At 39.4% G+C, this 16,631-nt stretch overlaps 2 long non-coding RNA genes across 3 annotated transcripts in view; both read right to left on the bottom strand.

Moving 5' to 3' along the window:
- The window catches only part of LOC133235194 (uncharacterized), a 569,966-nt gene that overhangs the window by 124,052 nt on the left and 429,283 nt on the right, over positions 1-16,631 (bottom strand). The window lies entirely within an intron of this gene.
- Positions 181-16,356, bottom strand: LOC133235192 (uncharacterized). Its single transcript, XR_009732468.1, has 2 exons — positions 8,952-16,356; positions 181-5,066 (listed from the first exon to the last, which is right to left on the bottom strand). It is a non-coding gene; the product is annotated as an uncharacterized LOC133235192 (long non-coding RNA).

The raw sequence follows: 16,631 nt of genomic DNA, 5'->3' as shown, positions 1-16,631 counted from the left end.
GCATTTTCTTTTCTTCATTACTGGGGAAAAATTTTCCACATCCCTAACATTTGGCCAGGAAAACCATACTTTCTGACTTTCTATTCACTGAAAAGGGGAGTTTAACTACTTCTGATGCATTCTAAATACAACTGAAAAATGCCTTCTTCACCTAAGTTCTGTCACTCTCATTCTGCTGGCAAATAGACTTTTTTTTTTTTTTTTAATTGTTATTCATAAGGGATTACCTGCAGGGAAAATGTTTCTTAAAAGACTTTGACAATCACCATTCATCCAGAGCTCTGGAATGATTTTGACCTAGAATCCCTGCAGGACTTGATCTGATCTGGTGTTGGCAAGATCTCTGCTCTGCCCCCCTTGCAGTGATACCATCTCCTTCACTCTGTTCTCCAAGTCAGGAACTTAGGGTACATGGTAAGAATAAGGAGATAGCAAGGGAGTGCTTTATTTTTGTACCTGCTTATTCAGCATTGCCCAGCACAGGTTGAGAGAACTAAATGGATGTCTAGTATTGTAGAGCTCCTCGGACACTTGATGGTACTAATATGAAGTACATAGCATTTCCCAGTCATTTCACCATTAGGCTACTTCAGGCTACTATTCTGTATTACAGATCCTGAGAATTTGAGGATTTAATTTAATCTCCAAAATAGTCCTGATAAACTGGGTATTTATTCTTCACAATTTTATAGAAAAGACAACCAAGGCCCATTTGCTGTTGTTCAGTCAGTAACTCGTGCCAGCTCCTCTGTCCTCCACTATCTCCTGGAGTTTGCTCAGATTCATATCCATTGCTCTGGTGATGCTATCTAACCATCTCCTCCTCTGCTGCTCCCTTCTCCTTTTGCCTGATGCCATTCAGTTCTGTAAGTGGGTGACCAGGATGGGGCCCTTCACTTCCAGTCTCCTCCACATCCACCTGGCACCCTTCTAAGGTGGATGGGGGAGCATCTACCAAAGGTGAGAGGCTGGAGGTCACAAGCACGTGGAAGAAGGCAGAGAAAGCACATACCGGAGAATTCATGGGAGATGACTCTGCAAACTTTATATCTTCAAGTTCTCTCTTCCCCTCTAAAGCTTTGTGCTAGGAATTTCTGAGATACCCATCAAAACTATGTTCACATGAGGCTTAACTTTAATTCTAACCTTCAATTCTCCTATAATCTCTCTGTTACATGCTCAGAAAATTTTAAAGATTCTGGGGAAGAAATTCCAAGCTCCTCCGTTCCTTAGCAGAAAATCAGGGAAGGTGTATGTAAAGTTAGTAACAAACTCAGTCTTTAGCTCTGAAGCTTAAAGAGGGAAATGTGGAATTCCTATAACTGGAAAGGTGTGTCTGACATACTTGGAAAAAAAATGGGTTTCGTATAACCACCAAGTTTATGGAGTTGGTGAGATCTTTTTATTCAGGGATTTCTCTGTTTCCAGGGGAAAAAAGTATCCAGAGGCTGAAAGACATTAAAAGGATGTCTTGATTTCTTGTTTTTAATAAATGTGATAGCCCTCTTGACATACTCGAGTTTTGTCAGTTGTATACTACTTCATAGGAAGCAAAGCCAGTTTCACTCCCTTCATGAAAGTAGCTCTCGGTACAGAGTGGGTCAGACCATGCAGTCCTCCTCTTTGCACCTTGGCCTTCCTCTCTCTCCCCCATAAGATTAAACTGACAAGGTAAATTTCAGCCTGGGCCCTGATAAAATGATCATGAATTCCTTATTAGCGGACTGCCCTGAATTAAGCAGCATTTTAATGCGTCAGTCTGTGTCTTAGCATGTCTCACTAATACAAACAAGACAGGATGGTCCTGGAGGGAAGAAAATCAAACGTACAGTGGTGACTTATGAAGGAAGAAGGAGGGAAAAACGTTTTTTTCTGTATGTAGCCCTCTGTTAGGAGCTTCATGTGGATTATTTACGTTTAATCCTTTTAATTCACCCTCCTCCCCCAAGGAGTGGGTACAGGGCAGGTAGCATTGTCCCTCCACTAGAGAGGAGAAAAATGAATACTCAACCTCAAAGATGCAAGCAATTTACCTGAAATCATACAGCTTCTAAGAAGGAGAACTTAAACTCAAGATTTATATAAATAAAATTTGCAGTGTTTCCATTATAAAATGGTGTGCAAGCTAAATCTGGACCAGGAGTGTAGAACACTGAGCCCAAAAGCCAATTTGGCACTTGAGACAGAAGGGAAAATGGAGCAAAAGGAGGCACGCCCAGCAGTGAGGCCTCAGAGTACAGGGATCTAATTTAAGACCCAAACTTGAGATCGGTATACAGAAATAACAGTAAGCCAGAGAGAGGAAAAAGTAAAGGACTATTCGTGATAGTAAATCCATACAATCAGATGGAAGACACTGAAGCTGAAGAAGAAAAAAACAAACAAACAAAAGGCAGGGGGCGATGGGTAGGCGTAGAACTTGGAGTAGATGCCGTATTTTGCCATATACTGAGCACTTATGCTCCAGATATTGTACTTATCACTTGACCCATATTATCTCATGTAATCTTTAACCGTTTTATGAAGTGATTATTTTTATGAAATGCAGATATCCTTATTTTTCACATGGAGAAACTGAGCCTCAGTTCATCAGCCTTAATTTGAAGTCAGATATGAAGCCAAGATCTCAGCCCTGGCTGTGAGACTCTAAAGCCCATGACTGACCACTGAACTGTTTTTGTAGCTAAAAGGCACCCAGAGGACTGGGCTGGCCAGCCCCTTTGTTTGATTGATTTGGTTCTTCCTGAGAGTGAGGAGCAAGAAAAGGGATAGGTTTCATGACCTTGTGAGGATCTTGAAAGGACCTTCCCACAAAAGGTGTATAAACATGGGATTAATGCCACAGACTTCTGGTAAGAAGAAAAACGCTGCCTCATTCTTTTTCTTTTGTAACCGTTAAGGTTAGTCTCACAGTTTAATCACTTCTCTGCTCTGCCTTTTAAAGCTACACCACATCATTCAGAGCACAGAGAACACAGATGCTTGAGTAATCTAATCTTAACTTTCTTGCAAATCATTCAGGGGGTGGGGGAAGGGAGGCCATAGTGGGAGGAAAGGGAAGATAAACTCCCAGGGGACCCATTAAGTGACGCGTTCTAGACTAAATCCCATATCTTTGTGATCTCAATAGACTTTAAAAATACATTACTTTCTATCTTACAAGAAGCAAATTGGTTTAAATACCTCCTGTTCTACCGATGAAACTATAAAAAAAGTCCACTATGAACAGTAACTAAAAATGTATGCTCCTGTATTATTTTTCCTCTGATTAGAATATGACACATAACAATGTTCTGTTTCACCAATTTTTATTCTAACTGGCTTAGATGTGTCCACGACATCTTAAGATAGTCCTACTTGCCATTCATTTTTAAATAGTAATTTTTTTCCCTTCGATTATAACAGGAACATACATTCATTATAGAGTATCTGGAGAAAAATAGTAAGAACAAATAGTGTTTATCAAAATAACCAAGTGAGATTTTGGTATACTTTCTTCTAATCCTTTTTTCCCTTCTGTGTGTATATTTATATATGTATATATACAACAATTATAAAATATACATCTTTATGAATATAGAATTGAGAATCCTGGTATAAATGGTCTTGTATATTTTTTTTCCCTTCATGCAAAAAAAAATGAGCATCTTCTCATATTATTTATTAAATTCTCATGGAAAGCCTGTTGTTAAAGTGTGTGTAATCCAGTGATTATGGATATCTGGTGATTGAAAAATTCCTTCTCTTGGGAGCATTTTACCTCTCTCAAGGACTAGAGGCATAAAAATAAGCATCCTGTGCCTATGCTCTCCAGGGCACAGTCACAAAGGAAGATGAACATCCACATACACCATCACCCAGTATGAGCTCGGCCACCAAGAGGATCAAATGGTTGCATGAAAGCACAGGGGAAAAGAACTCTAGTCACCTGAGGAACTCGGACGTCAAATCTCACCACCTAAGCTCAGATTTAGAAGATGAGGCGAGCATTCAACAAGCCAACAGAGAGAGGCGGCCTGGGTGAAGGGAACAAAGCCCCGTGATCACAGAGTGTCCTATGTCCTGGAAGAAGGCTTCTCAGAGAAGCTGGGGGTTCTGGAGGCACTCTGGTGATGAGGAAAGGGCTACTGAAAATACAGAGTCACTCAACAGGAAACTGAGGTAGAATAGTTTTTGTGCAAGGATGAGAAGGTGAGGCTGAGTAATACACGGAGGGTACCGGCTCCAGGAGGAGCTTTGTCCCCAGTTTAATTCCTTTTAGCCTTTCCACACAATCCCTGGAGGAGGGCCTTCCTGGGGAGATAAGAGAAGCTTGCAGGAGCAACCTGATAAACCTCCCAATCCCTGGGGCCTAAACATGGAGTCTCAACTGGAGGTAGGTAAAACTCAAGCATTACACAGATGAGAGATTGCCCTAATTGCTACCATCAGAGAGGCCTGCAATTAGTTCAAGTTTCCTTCAGTGATCCTGGTGTCAAGGAAATAGGAAGCATGTTTGGAAAACAGAAACTGATCATGTGCGATTATAAAGCACAAAAATTCTCTGTTCAACTTGCTCTTTACCCACTGAATACAAACATTTCTGGTTTCAAAAAAATCTGATTTTTTAATGTATTAAACTAGGCCTTGGGCTGGCAATAGCAATAAAGAAGAAGCTGTACCTTGACATCTACCTCCAAACTCACACACTGGACCACTCTTTGTTCCCCAAAGTAAAACAGATCAGAGACACTGCAGTGTAACCTAATATAAAATACTTCTGAATCTAGAATCTATTCATATGAGATTTCCTTGGGATTCTTAATTTGATTAATTCCTGAGAATAGAAATTCATGACAGCAAGAAGAGACTGATAGGAAGTTTCTTTTTCCTAATTCTGCTCTTAAAAAGTATATTAGTGGACATAATATTTAGTAGTATTTTTTCCCCCACTGGGAAATCTGTCCAAGCCTGTTTATACCTTCCATCAACTCAGTCTCTGAAGTATTGGTCTCTCTCTGGAGAAAGCTTCAAATAACCATTCTACAGATATCTTCATTCCAATCATTGGGAATCATCTTCATTCCCTAGACAGACAGTGTAAGTTATAGTTAGCCTCCCATTAGGTATATAAATTGAGACAAGCAGTTTTGTAGACAATGAAAAACACTGGGCAATCCAGAAGTCAATAGTGGTTTGTTGAATGAATGAATTCATTCACAATTTTGATTTTGGAGTGAATAACAAGTTTTTGCTAGAAACAGATTCATCTTCCCAGTTAGATTTTCTTTTGTCTGGTAATAGATTTTTGGACTGCGTCAGGGAGCAAGCTGTGCATTTGGTTGATTTGGGGAACAGACTGCTCTTTCTATTTTTTTTTTTTCTGTATTGAGGACTGGGAAATTTTGCCTTAACTTCAACCCAAGTCTGTGGGCATCACGCAACCTAAAACATCTGCTTGGACTGAGCCACTTGTGGTGACCCGGGATTGTTGGGATTTCCTGAACACACCACACAGCAGCATACACTGTCTGGGCATATAGCAACTATCAGTGAATTTGAGAGCCTCAGACACTCCCCATGCAGATGAATACATATTCTGTTTGGTTCGCTGGAGTACACCTTCCTAATTCTGCAGTTTTGGAAGCTTGGTTCAAAATAGCATGGCCACCCTTTTTGTTTGTTTGTTTGTTTTTCTCATAAAACCTTGTGCTTTGAAGACAAACAGAAATTCATATTCAATGTATCTCATGTTTCACAACTACCAATAGCAAGGCTGGAAAAGAGTTTTGGGGAGAGTAATGCCACTAGAGGAGAAACGAGAAAAAAGCCTTGCAATGCAGCCACTTTAGAAATGCCAAAAAATGGGGACAGTGTAGACAGGCAACTATCTAAGGACAGAGAGCAGAGAGATATCCACCTCCCTAAAAGCTCTGTACCATGCAACCACGGTAGGAGCAGACAAAGGACAAAATTTGCTGAAAAAGAGCCTTTTAAATGGATCTTTTGTGAGTCAGTCTCCTTTCCCCTCCCATTTTCCTCATTTTCTCTAGACAAAGTGGTCTGACATTTCTACAATCACACCTAACCCCCTCTCTCACTTGGGTTTTCCCTTGGGGAGTGAAGAGAACTTCTAGTTGGACCTAGAAAAGTAGGTCCAGCTTTGACTAGACAGGCCTTTGTTAGTAAAGTAATGTCTCTGCTTTTTAATATGCTGTCTAGGTTGGTCACAACTTTTCTTCCAAGGAGCAAGTGTCTTTTAATTTCTTGCCTGCAGTCACCATCTGCAGTAATTTTGGATCCCCCAAAAATAAAGTCTCTCGTTGTTTTCCCATCTATTTGCCATGAAGTATTGGGACCATATGCCATGATCTTAGTTTTCTGAATGTTGAGCTTTAAGCCAACTTTTTCACCTTCCTCTTTCACTTTCAAGAGGCTCTTTAGTTCTTTCTCACTTTCTGCCATAAGGGTGGTGTCATCTGCATATCTGAGGTTATTGATATTTCTCAGGGCAATCTTGATTCCAGCTTGTGATTCCTCCAGCCCAGAGTTTCTCATGATGTACTCTGCATATAAGTTAAATAAGCAGGGTGACAATATACAGCCTGACATACTCCTTTTCCTATTTGGAACCAGTCTGTTGTTCCATATCCAGTTCTAATTGTTGCTTCTTGACCCGCATACAGATTTCTCAGGAGACAGGTCAGGTGGTCTGGTATTCCCATCTCTTTTAGAATTTTCCACAGTTTGTCATAATACACACAGTCAAAGGCTTTGGCATAGTCAATAAAGCAGAAATAGATGTTTTTCCAGAACTCTCTTGCTTTCTCGATTATCCAACGGATGTTGGCAATTTGATCTCTGTTTCCTTTGCTTTTTCTAAATCCTGCTTGAACATCTGGAAGTTCATGGTTAATGTACTGCTGAAGCCTAGCTTGGAAAATTTTGAGCATTACTTTGCTCGCGTGTAAGATGAGTGCAATTGTGCAGTAGTTTGAACATTCTTTGGCATTGCCTTTCTTTGGGATTGGAATGAAAACTGACCTTTTCCAGTCCTGTGGCCACTGCTGAGTTTTCCAAATTTGCTGGCATGTTGAGTGCAGCACTTTCACAGCATCATCTTTTAGGATCTGAAATAGCTCAACTGGAATTCCATCACCTCCACCAGCTTTGTTTGTAGTGATGCTTCCTAAGGCTCACTTGACTTTGCATTCCAGGATGTCCGGCTCTAGGTGAGTGATCATACCATAGTGATTATCTGGGTCATGAAGTTCTTTTTTGTATAGTTCTTCTGTGTATTCTTGTCACCTCTTCTTAATATCTTCTGCTTCTGTTAGGTCCATACCATTTCTGTCCTTTATTTGCCCATCTTTGCATGAAAAGTTCCCTTGGTATCTCTAATTTTCTTGAAGAGATCTCTAGTCTTTCCCATTATATTGTTTTCTTCTATTTCTTTCATTGATCACTGAGGAAGGCTTTCTTATCTCTCCTTGCTATTCTTTGGAACTCTGCATTCAAATGGGTATTTCTTTCCTTTTCTTCTTTGCCTTTCACTTCCCTTCTTTTCACAGCTATTTGTAAGGCCTCCTCAGACAACCATTTTGCCTTTTTGCATTTGTTTTTCTTGGGGGTGGTATTGATCACTGTCTCCTGTACAATGTCACGAACCTCTGTCCATAGTTCTTCAGGCACTCTATCAGATCTAATCCCTTGAATCTATTTGTCACTTCCACTGTATATTTGTAAGGGATTTGATTTAGGTCATACATGAATGGTCTCGTGGTTTTCCCTCCTTTCTTCAACTTAAGTCTGAATTTGACAATAAGGAGTTCATGCTCTGAGCTACAGTCAGCTTCCAGTCTTGTTTTTGCTGACTGTATAGAGCTTCTCCATCTTCTTCTGCAAAGAATATAGTCAATGTGATTTTGGTATTGACCATTTGGTGATGTCCATGTGTAGAGTCTTCTCTTGTGTTGTTGGAAGAGGGTATTTGCTATGACCAGTGCATTCTCATGGCAAAACTCTATTAGCCTTTGCCCTGTTTCATTCTGTACACCATGGTCATACTTGCCTGTTATTCCAGGTGTTTCTTGACTTCCTACTTTTGCATTCCAGTCCCCTATAATGAAAAGGAGCTCTTTTTTGGGTGTTAGTTCTAGAAGGTCTTGTAGGTCTTCATAAAACCATTCAACTTCAGCATCTTCAGCATTACTAGTCAGGGCTTAGAGTTGGATTACTGTGATATTGAATGGTTTGCCTTGGAAATGAACATAGATCATTCTGTCATTCTTGAGATTGCAACAAAGTCTTGCTTTTAGTTCCTATAATATATGTGGGAAATTCCTTTCTGTTTTTGCTTCAAAACCTTCTCCTTCCTGAGCCAAAAAATACATCTGATATGTCACCAAATCCTCCCCAGGCTCAAAACTCAAAGGCTCTTCAAATCTCACTATACATGCTTTCTAGGGAGTTTCAATGTAGGATGAAATGAGGTCTTCAGATGGAATGATACACATGGCATCCTCAGAGAGTTCCTTTCATTCCACACAGATCATTTCCATATTGAGCATCTGCTGGGTGCTGGACATGATCACAGAGTAGTCGTGTCTATGAGTTAAGGCTGAGCAGCATGTTGGGGAGATCTGCCATTAAGATATGGGTGAAGGAAAACACATGCTCCAGATCTCAACCAGTGGGAGTCTTGGAGCACATCCTGATTCAAGTGGCTGCCACTTTTACCTTAGGAAAAAAAAAATGTCAAGGGGATATAAAGAAAAGAGGTCATTTAGAAATGTGGGGAGCAGGACAGGAGGAATTACTTCTGTGGAAGCAGTGTTGCCTATCTAGGAAGCAACACTGTGAGAGGATACCAGAGAATGAATTACATTTGAACTCAGGAAAGAGGGGAAGGAGTGAGCAAAAGCATGAGGCAGAAGAAGTCTCAAAGAAAATATAAATTATGGGGTACTTACAATAGTGCTTGTAGCAGTAATTAGTCCAGTTTGCTGGATCAGAGGAGAGAGAAGTGGTAAAAATAACAACCTTCTGTTGAGCCTTTGTATTGTTGGCATAAGAGTGAGCCCTTTTATGCATAATTTCAATGAATCTTCAAAACAACCCCCATGAGACAGTTTCCACTGTTTGCTCCATGAGAAAACAGGAGGTTTAGAAAGATTAAGCAATTTTCCCAAGGTCATCCAAGAGGCAGAATCAGATATTTAATCCCAGAATCTATGCTCACAGCCACAACATATTCTAGAATTTGACTGTAAGAACACTTAAGCACAGAGTGAATTCTTAAGACTTTATTCTTCAAGTGTTAGGGAGCTGGTGAAGGGTTTGAACAATAATGACATCATCAATGTCATTCTTTAGGAAGGTAAAGAGATTAATAATCACAGATGAAGGGTCCAAAACGCACACACACAAAAAAACACCCCCAGAACTTATATAGAGTGGAACAAAAAAAAAAAGTACAGTATTCAAGAACAAAGTCTCTTTCCCAAGCTTGACTACCATTAAGGAATTGAAGCAGCCTGTGAGAGTCACCATCCCTCCCCACCCTCATTTCATGTGTGTCTCTAGGTCATCAAACTTTGGGCACCAGAACAAAGGAGGCTAGAGAGACGGGTGACTCAAATCCTCACAGGTGGCTGATGGAAGGTTTAACACACATATTACCTCAACTTTTAAAGCTGTATAGAAACAAAAATAAATCACTGGAAAAGTAGTACACAGATCGGAGATTATCTAGGGCAAATGATTCATCTCAGTGCATATTCCTACTATCTCCTGACCTCCTTTCTGCTTCAGTATTGTGAGCTGTTTAGATTTTTAAAACTGACCAAAAAAGATGCACTTTTAAAATAATTTAAACAAAACAAAATGTGAGAGGTCTTCACCAGAAAAGTAAAGAGATAAGCAAATTACTTTTCAAATTTAAAAAGAATCTATTTGGTGAATTGACTATTTCAGTGCTGCCTGACATGTATGATAAAGCTCCTTAGGAAGCTCCCATTGATAAAAGACAGGCCCACATGTTCACTATCACATGTCAGCTTATTTATTTCTTGTCCATAACTGGTATCTTTCAAATCACATTCGTGGGAAATTGCCTGTTTGGTTATTGGAATTTGAAAGCTCATGAGCAGTTATTAAGCATCTTGGCAAATGTGGTCAAATGCTGTCATAAAGGAACAGGAAGATTAGATCACAGTTTATATAGTTCATTCATTTCATCACTAATAGGTCTTTATTGAGCCCCTACTTTTTGTCAGGCACTGTGCTGGGTGCTGGGGACACAAGAAGAGCAAAGCAGACTTGGTTCCTGCATGCCTTGGACTTTTATGTTTCTGATGGGCAACCAGAGAGAAGTTAAATAATTAGGGAATTAATTGCAGCTTATGACAAGTCTTATGAAGAAAATGAAAGTACTGAATAAAAATAACTGGTGTGGGACAAAGAGGCTGGTCTGTTCCTTCCCCCCAGCGTGGCTATGTACAGTACACAGTAGATCATGCTAATATGAGAAGAGGCAATACCCTGGTGCTGGCACTGCAGCAAGAGCTGACTGTACCCTGATGAGGATGCTTTGTTAGTTAAACATCTCCCTAGAAAAGGATGCACAGCAGTTTGCAAATGGCATTTCCATTCATCACTGCAGCACTTCTGAGAGGCAAGAGAGAGAGGTTCAAGCCTCATTACCTTTTCTTTAAAAAAAGAGGAAGGGCAATAACTAGAGAACTGCTGCCAGCCAAATACCAAGGAGCAAAGCAACTGTAGGGCTGATGCAGTAGCTGAGCTCAACTCCCCTGTTCCTAGCTGTTTCCACCAGACTGTTCATCCTACCCTTCAGTGTAACTTAGGAACTCACACATGGCTGGAGGTTCTGGAAATAAACCAGCTCAAACTAACTCAGCAAAAAAGGTTAATTTGTTACACCAAGAAAATTGCTCCCAGCAGTCATTCACATGAAGTTTGATTACTTAAACTTATAAAATTTCCTATGTGAGAAATCTAAAAAGTGGAATCACAGACTGAATAATTTTCTTGAATATTTTGCCTGGTTTTTTCCCCTCTTTTACAACAACAACAACAAATAATAATAATAACCTTCCACTGGGAATTTCTTTGATGTGAATCACAGTTACCATATCCAACGGAATTTATTATAAGGCAAAGTCATCATGAATCCCACATCCAGAAGAAAAAATCCAGTTATTCAAATAACCAAAGAACACTAGAGAATCATAGATGAGTGTCTAAAAGGGATGAAGTAGAATCAAAGAACAGTTAAAAACCTGTAAGATTCCAGACATGGTTTGAAGCCAAGAAAAGTAAAGTAACCTGTCAAAGGTTGTACAGCTATTGAGTCAGAACTCAAATTCCAGTTTCTTGGTTCTCAATCCAGTGCTCTGTTGCAGGTATTAGAAACTCTACTCAATAGTCAACACATCCCTGGGACACAGTGAAGAGATAATGTGGCTTAAGAAAGTCAAGGACATACTATTTATCACATATCAAGACAACAACCTGTAGGTAAGCAGGGCAATGACTCCATTAATGAAATGCTTAATATTTTTTACATTTAAAAATTTTTGCCACAATTAAGACATACACAAAAGCTACAAAACTAGTACAAAAAAATTCCCAGATACTTTTCACCCAGATACACCAAATGATAACATTTTACTACATTTGTTTTATTCTTTCTATCTCTCTCTTCTGAACTATTTGTTTCTTATATGATGTTCCTTCATCCTTAAATAATTCAGTGTGCAGTTCTTAAAAATAAGAAAATTCTTCAAGTATTCTAACCACAAAAAACAATAATATTCTTGTACATAACCACAGTACAATTTATAAAATCAGGACCATTAATACTGAGAAAATACTATTTATCTAAACCCTTGTTCAGATTTTTCAGTTGCCTTAATAATGTTCTTTATAGAAAAATAAAAACTCAAGATCATGTATTTCATTTAGTTTTCATGTATTTTTAGTCTCCTTTATTCTGGAATAGTTCTTGAAATCTTACTTTGTAATCCATGACATTGACTTTTATTTTAAGAGGACAGGCCAGTTATTTTATAGACTGTCCTTTAATTTGGTTCTGTCACTTTTTTTCATGATTAGATTTAAGTTATGCTGCTTTGGCAGGAATACACTGCGATCCTCTCAATTAATCCTGTCGAAAGGCACATAAATATGTCCCATTGACCAATTAAATAATTTGATTAAGGTGATGTCTATCAGATTTCTCCACTGTCAAGCTATTCTTTTACCCTTTGTAATGACCTTGTAGAGAAATACTTTGAGACTATGTAAACTCCTGTTTTTCCCTGGTTTTAGCATCCACTGAACTTTCTTGCTTGAATCAGTTATTAGTATAATGTTTGCCAAATAATAATTTTGAGATTCTATCCTCCCTTCTTCATTCGGTAGTTGGATTTGGCTGTAAGGAAGGACTTTCTCTTCTTATTTATTTGTTTGTTGATTGTTTATCAGTGGACTGGTGGATTCTTTCTTTATTCAATAGGTTGTGATCGTTTATAATCATTATTTACTCTCTAGATTTGGCTAGTGGGAGTTCCTTCAAGTTGGCTCCCATGTTCTTTTGACCTACTCTCATCATTTTAGAGTACTCAAAGATTCAGTCTTCTAAGCATTTACAGATATTAAGCAGCTGAGCTAAGAAGACGACCCTGAGATTTGAATGCAAGTATAGATCTTCCTTGACTTGCTTTGGGGTTATGTCCCAATAAACCCATCATAAGTTGAAAACATTGCAAGTTTAAAGTACGCTTCATACATCTAACCTACTGAACATCATAGATTAGCCTAGCTTACCTTACATGCATTTACAACACTTGGCTTATAGTTGGGCAAAATCATCCAACACAAAACCTATTTTATAATAAAGTATTGAGTATCTTCTGTAATGTAGTGAATACTATACTGGAAGTGAAAAACAGAGTGCTTGTCTGAGTATGCAATGGTTGTTTATTCTTGTGAGTGGTTGACCAGGAGATGCAGTTCACTAAAGCTGCTCAAAATCAAGAGAAAATACCACATATCGCTAACCTGGGAAAAGATCAAAATTCAAAATACAATTTCTACTGAATGTATATCACTTTCACACCAGCGTAATGTAGAATAATCATAAGCTGGGGACCACATGTATTTGAATTTGGGAGAGTATTCCAGGAAATAGGGTGTCGTAAAATAGGAAAAGGTAAGGAAACCAGGAAAGGGTATATTAATGAGCAAGTAATTAATGTGGATAGCTAGAGCAAAGCCCTGCTTGGGAAAGTCTGGAAACTGTACAGAATGTATGCTCAGAGCCATCTCACTCAAGGAGTGGTAGAATTGGGGTATGATACACTGAGATAGGCAGAATTATGGCCCCCAAATATATCCACGTTCTATTGACCAGAACCTGTGGATATGTTGTTACTTTACAAATGGGATGTGCTGGTGTGATAAAATTAAGGAAGGACATTGAGATGAGGAGATTATCCTGGATTATCCAAATGGATCCAGTGTAACCCTAATAAGGTGTTGAGAGAGTTGAAGTCAGATAAGAAAATATGACCATGGAAGCTGAGGTCAAAGTAATTTGAGGCCACAAATCAAAGAAGTTTAAAAGCTAGAAAAAGTGAGGGACAATTCTCCCCTAGGTCTTTGAAGAGGAGCACAGCCCTGCTAATACCTTGATTTAGTTCCATTGGACTTGTGTTACAGAGTCCTGACCTTCAAAACCATAAGATAATACATTTGTGTTTATTTGAGTTTGTGGTAATTTGATGAAGAGGAAACCAATACATGTACCAACTCTTGTAATCAGTTGCTGGTTAGGGACTGCTCCTGGGCTGATAATGCCCTGGTACTTCCGGTTTAAAGGCAGACGAATTCACTAAAGTGATCAAAACAAGCCTTCAGGCAGAGAGAAACATGTAGGCTTCTACACCTCAGGTTGGTGTACCTCCAACAACGTAATAAGGGCGGGGCACGCACTCCCTCTATTGTTATCACCAAACCCCAGCCTATCTCCTAACCCCTTCCCAGGGCAGCAAACACTGTGTCTCCCACCACAACAATTCAATCAGTAAATAAACAGTGGGGAATATTATGAAAAGGGGCAGAAGAAGAACTCTTGGCCATGCCTCTCTGGTGATCTCATCTTGCGATGTTATTTTCTTGCTAAGGATTCTTCAAATTTTGAGATAAATGGCCTTGTCTGTTACCAACTGGAAAAGGCCCCAGATAAGGACAGTTCAGTTCAATTGCTCAATTGTGTCTGACTCTTTGCAACCCCATGGACTGCAGCACACCAGGCCTCCCAGTCCATTACCGACTCACGGAATTTACTCAAAACTCATGTCTATTGAGTCAGTGATGCCATCCAACCATCTCATCCTCTGTCGTCCCATTCTCCTCCTCTACACCTTCAATCTTTTCCAGCATCAGGGTCTTTTCCAATGAGTCAGTTCTTCGCATCAGGTGGCCAAAGTATTGGAGTTTCAGCTTCAGCATCAGTCCTTCCAATGAACATTCAGAACTGATTTCCTTTAGGATGGACTGGTTGGATCTCCTGCAGTCCAAGGGACTCTCAAGAGTCTCCTCCAACACCACAGTTGAAAAGCATCAATTCTTCAGCGCTCAGCTTTCTTTATAGTCCAACTCTCACATCCATACATAACTACTGGAAACCATATTTTGACTAGACAGACCTTTGTTGGCAAAGTATGCTTTTTAATATGCTGTCTAGGTTGGTCATAACTTTTCTTTGAAGGAGCAAGCGTCTTTTAATTTCATGGCTGCAGTCACCATCTGCAGTGATTTTGGAGCCTAAAAAAAATAAAGTCTGTCACTGTTTCCACTGTTTCCCCATCTATTTGCCATGAAGTGATGGGACCAGATGCCATGATCTTAGTTTTCTGAATGTTGGGTTTTAAGCCAACTTTTTCACTCTCCTCTTTCATTCATCAAGAGGCTCTTTAGTTCTTTGCTTTCTGCCATAAGGGTGGTGTCATCTGCATATCTGAGGTTACTGATATTTCTCCCAGCAATCCTGATTCCAGTTTGTGATTCATCCAGCCAAGCATTTCTCATGATGTTCTCTGCATATAAATTAAATAAGCAGGGTGACAATACACAGCCTAGAGGACAGGGAATTGTAATTTACTGGTGTCACTGATAAAATTTCACTTTACAACATTTTCTGCAAGGTTTAATACTAAGTATCACAGATGAAACAAAATGTTAGTTTACAAACATCTACAGAACAATGGACAGAGAGCCTGTCGGGCTACAGTCATGGGGTCGCCAAGAGTCAGACATGACTGAGTAAGTAACGGTTTTTCACTTTTTTCCACAGAGCAAGCTCATGAAAAGTAAAGGCTCTCAGTTTATGCTAGAGTCACAAATGGAGACTGTAAAAATATTCTAAAAAATATTGGAGAATGTTACTATTTGGCACTGTTCATAGAAGGAAATATAGAATCTAAGCAGTATATATGGATATGGAGGATATGTAGAAATTGAAGTTCTTGTCCATTGCTGGTGGGAACATAAAATGGTGCTGTGGAAAATAGCCTGGAAGTTCCTCAAAAGATTAAATATAGAATTATCATACGACCCAGAAATTCTGTCCTTAGATATACATACTCTCAAGAAAAAAACACAGGCCCACACAAAAACTTATAATGAATATTCAAAGCAACATTATCATAGCCAAAAAATGGAAACCACTCAAATGTCCATTAATTTATGAATGGATAACAAAATGTGTATGCGCTAGTCACTCAGTTGTGTCTGATTCTTTGCACCCCTATGGACTCTAACCCTCCAAGCTCCTCTGTCCTTGGGATTCTTCAGGCAAGAATACTGGCATAGGTTGCCAGTTCCTTCTCCAAATAAAATGTGGTGTATATTATAATAAAATATTATTCTTCCATAAAAAGGAATGAAGTACTGGTCCATGATGGTACATGGCTAAACCTTAATAACATTAAGTGAGAGAAGCTATTCACAAAGGGACATCAATTATACAATTCTATTTATATGAAAAGTCAAGAATAGGCCAATCCTTTGGGGAAAAAAAATCTATAGCAAGTAGATTAGTGGTAGTCAGAGGCTGGGGGATGGAGGGGAGAATAGGGGTGACTGCTAATGGGTATAACATTTCTTTAGGGGTGATGAAAACACTCCACAATTAGTGGAGATGGCTGCACAGCTTTGTGAATATACTAAAATTAAAAACGCCAAAGTGTATACTTTTAAAAGGTAAATTTTATGGTACATGAATTATATCTCAATCAAAATATATAAAAAACAAGAGAGAGAGAATAAATGATATACTGCTGCTGCTAAGTCGCTTCAGTCATGTCCGACTCTGTGTGACCCCCTAGACAGCAGCCCACCAGGCTCCCCCATCCCTGGGATTCTCCAGGCAAGAACACTGGAGTGGGTTGCCATTTCCTTCTCCAATGCATGAAAATGAAAAGTGAAAGTGAAGTCGCTCAGTCGTGTCCGACTCTAGCGACCCCATGGACTGCAGCCTACCAGGCTCCTCTGTCCATGGGATTTTCCAGGCAAGAGTACTGGAGTGGGGTGCCATTGCCTTCTACTTTATTTCAAAGATTGAAATA

Source organism: Bos javanicus, chromosome 22, assembly GCF_032452875.1.
Source record: "Bos javanicus breed banteng chromosome 22, ARS-OSU_banteng_1.0, whole genome shotgun sequence".
NCBI lineage: Eukaryota > Metazoa > Chordata > Mammalia > Artiodactyla > Bovidae > Bos > Bos javanicus.
Note: the sequence above shows the minus strand (reverse complement) of the source record. Positions and strands in the feature narration are given on the sequence as shown.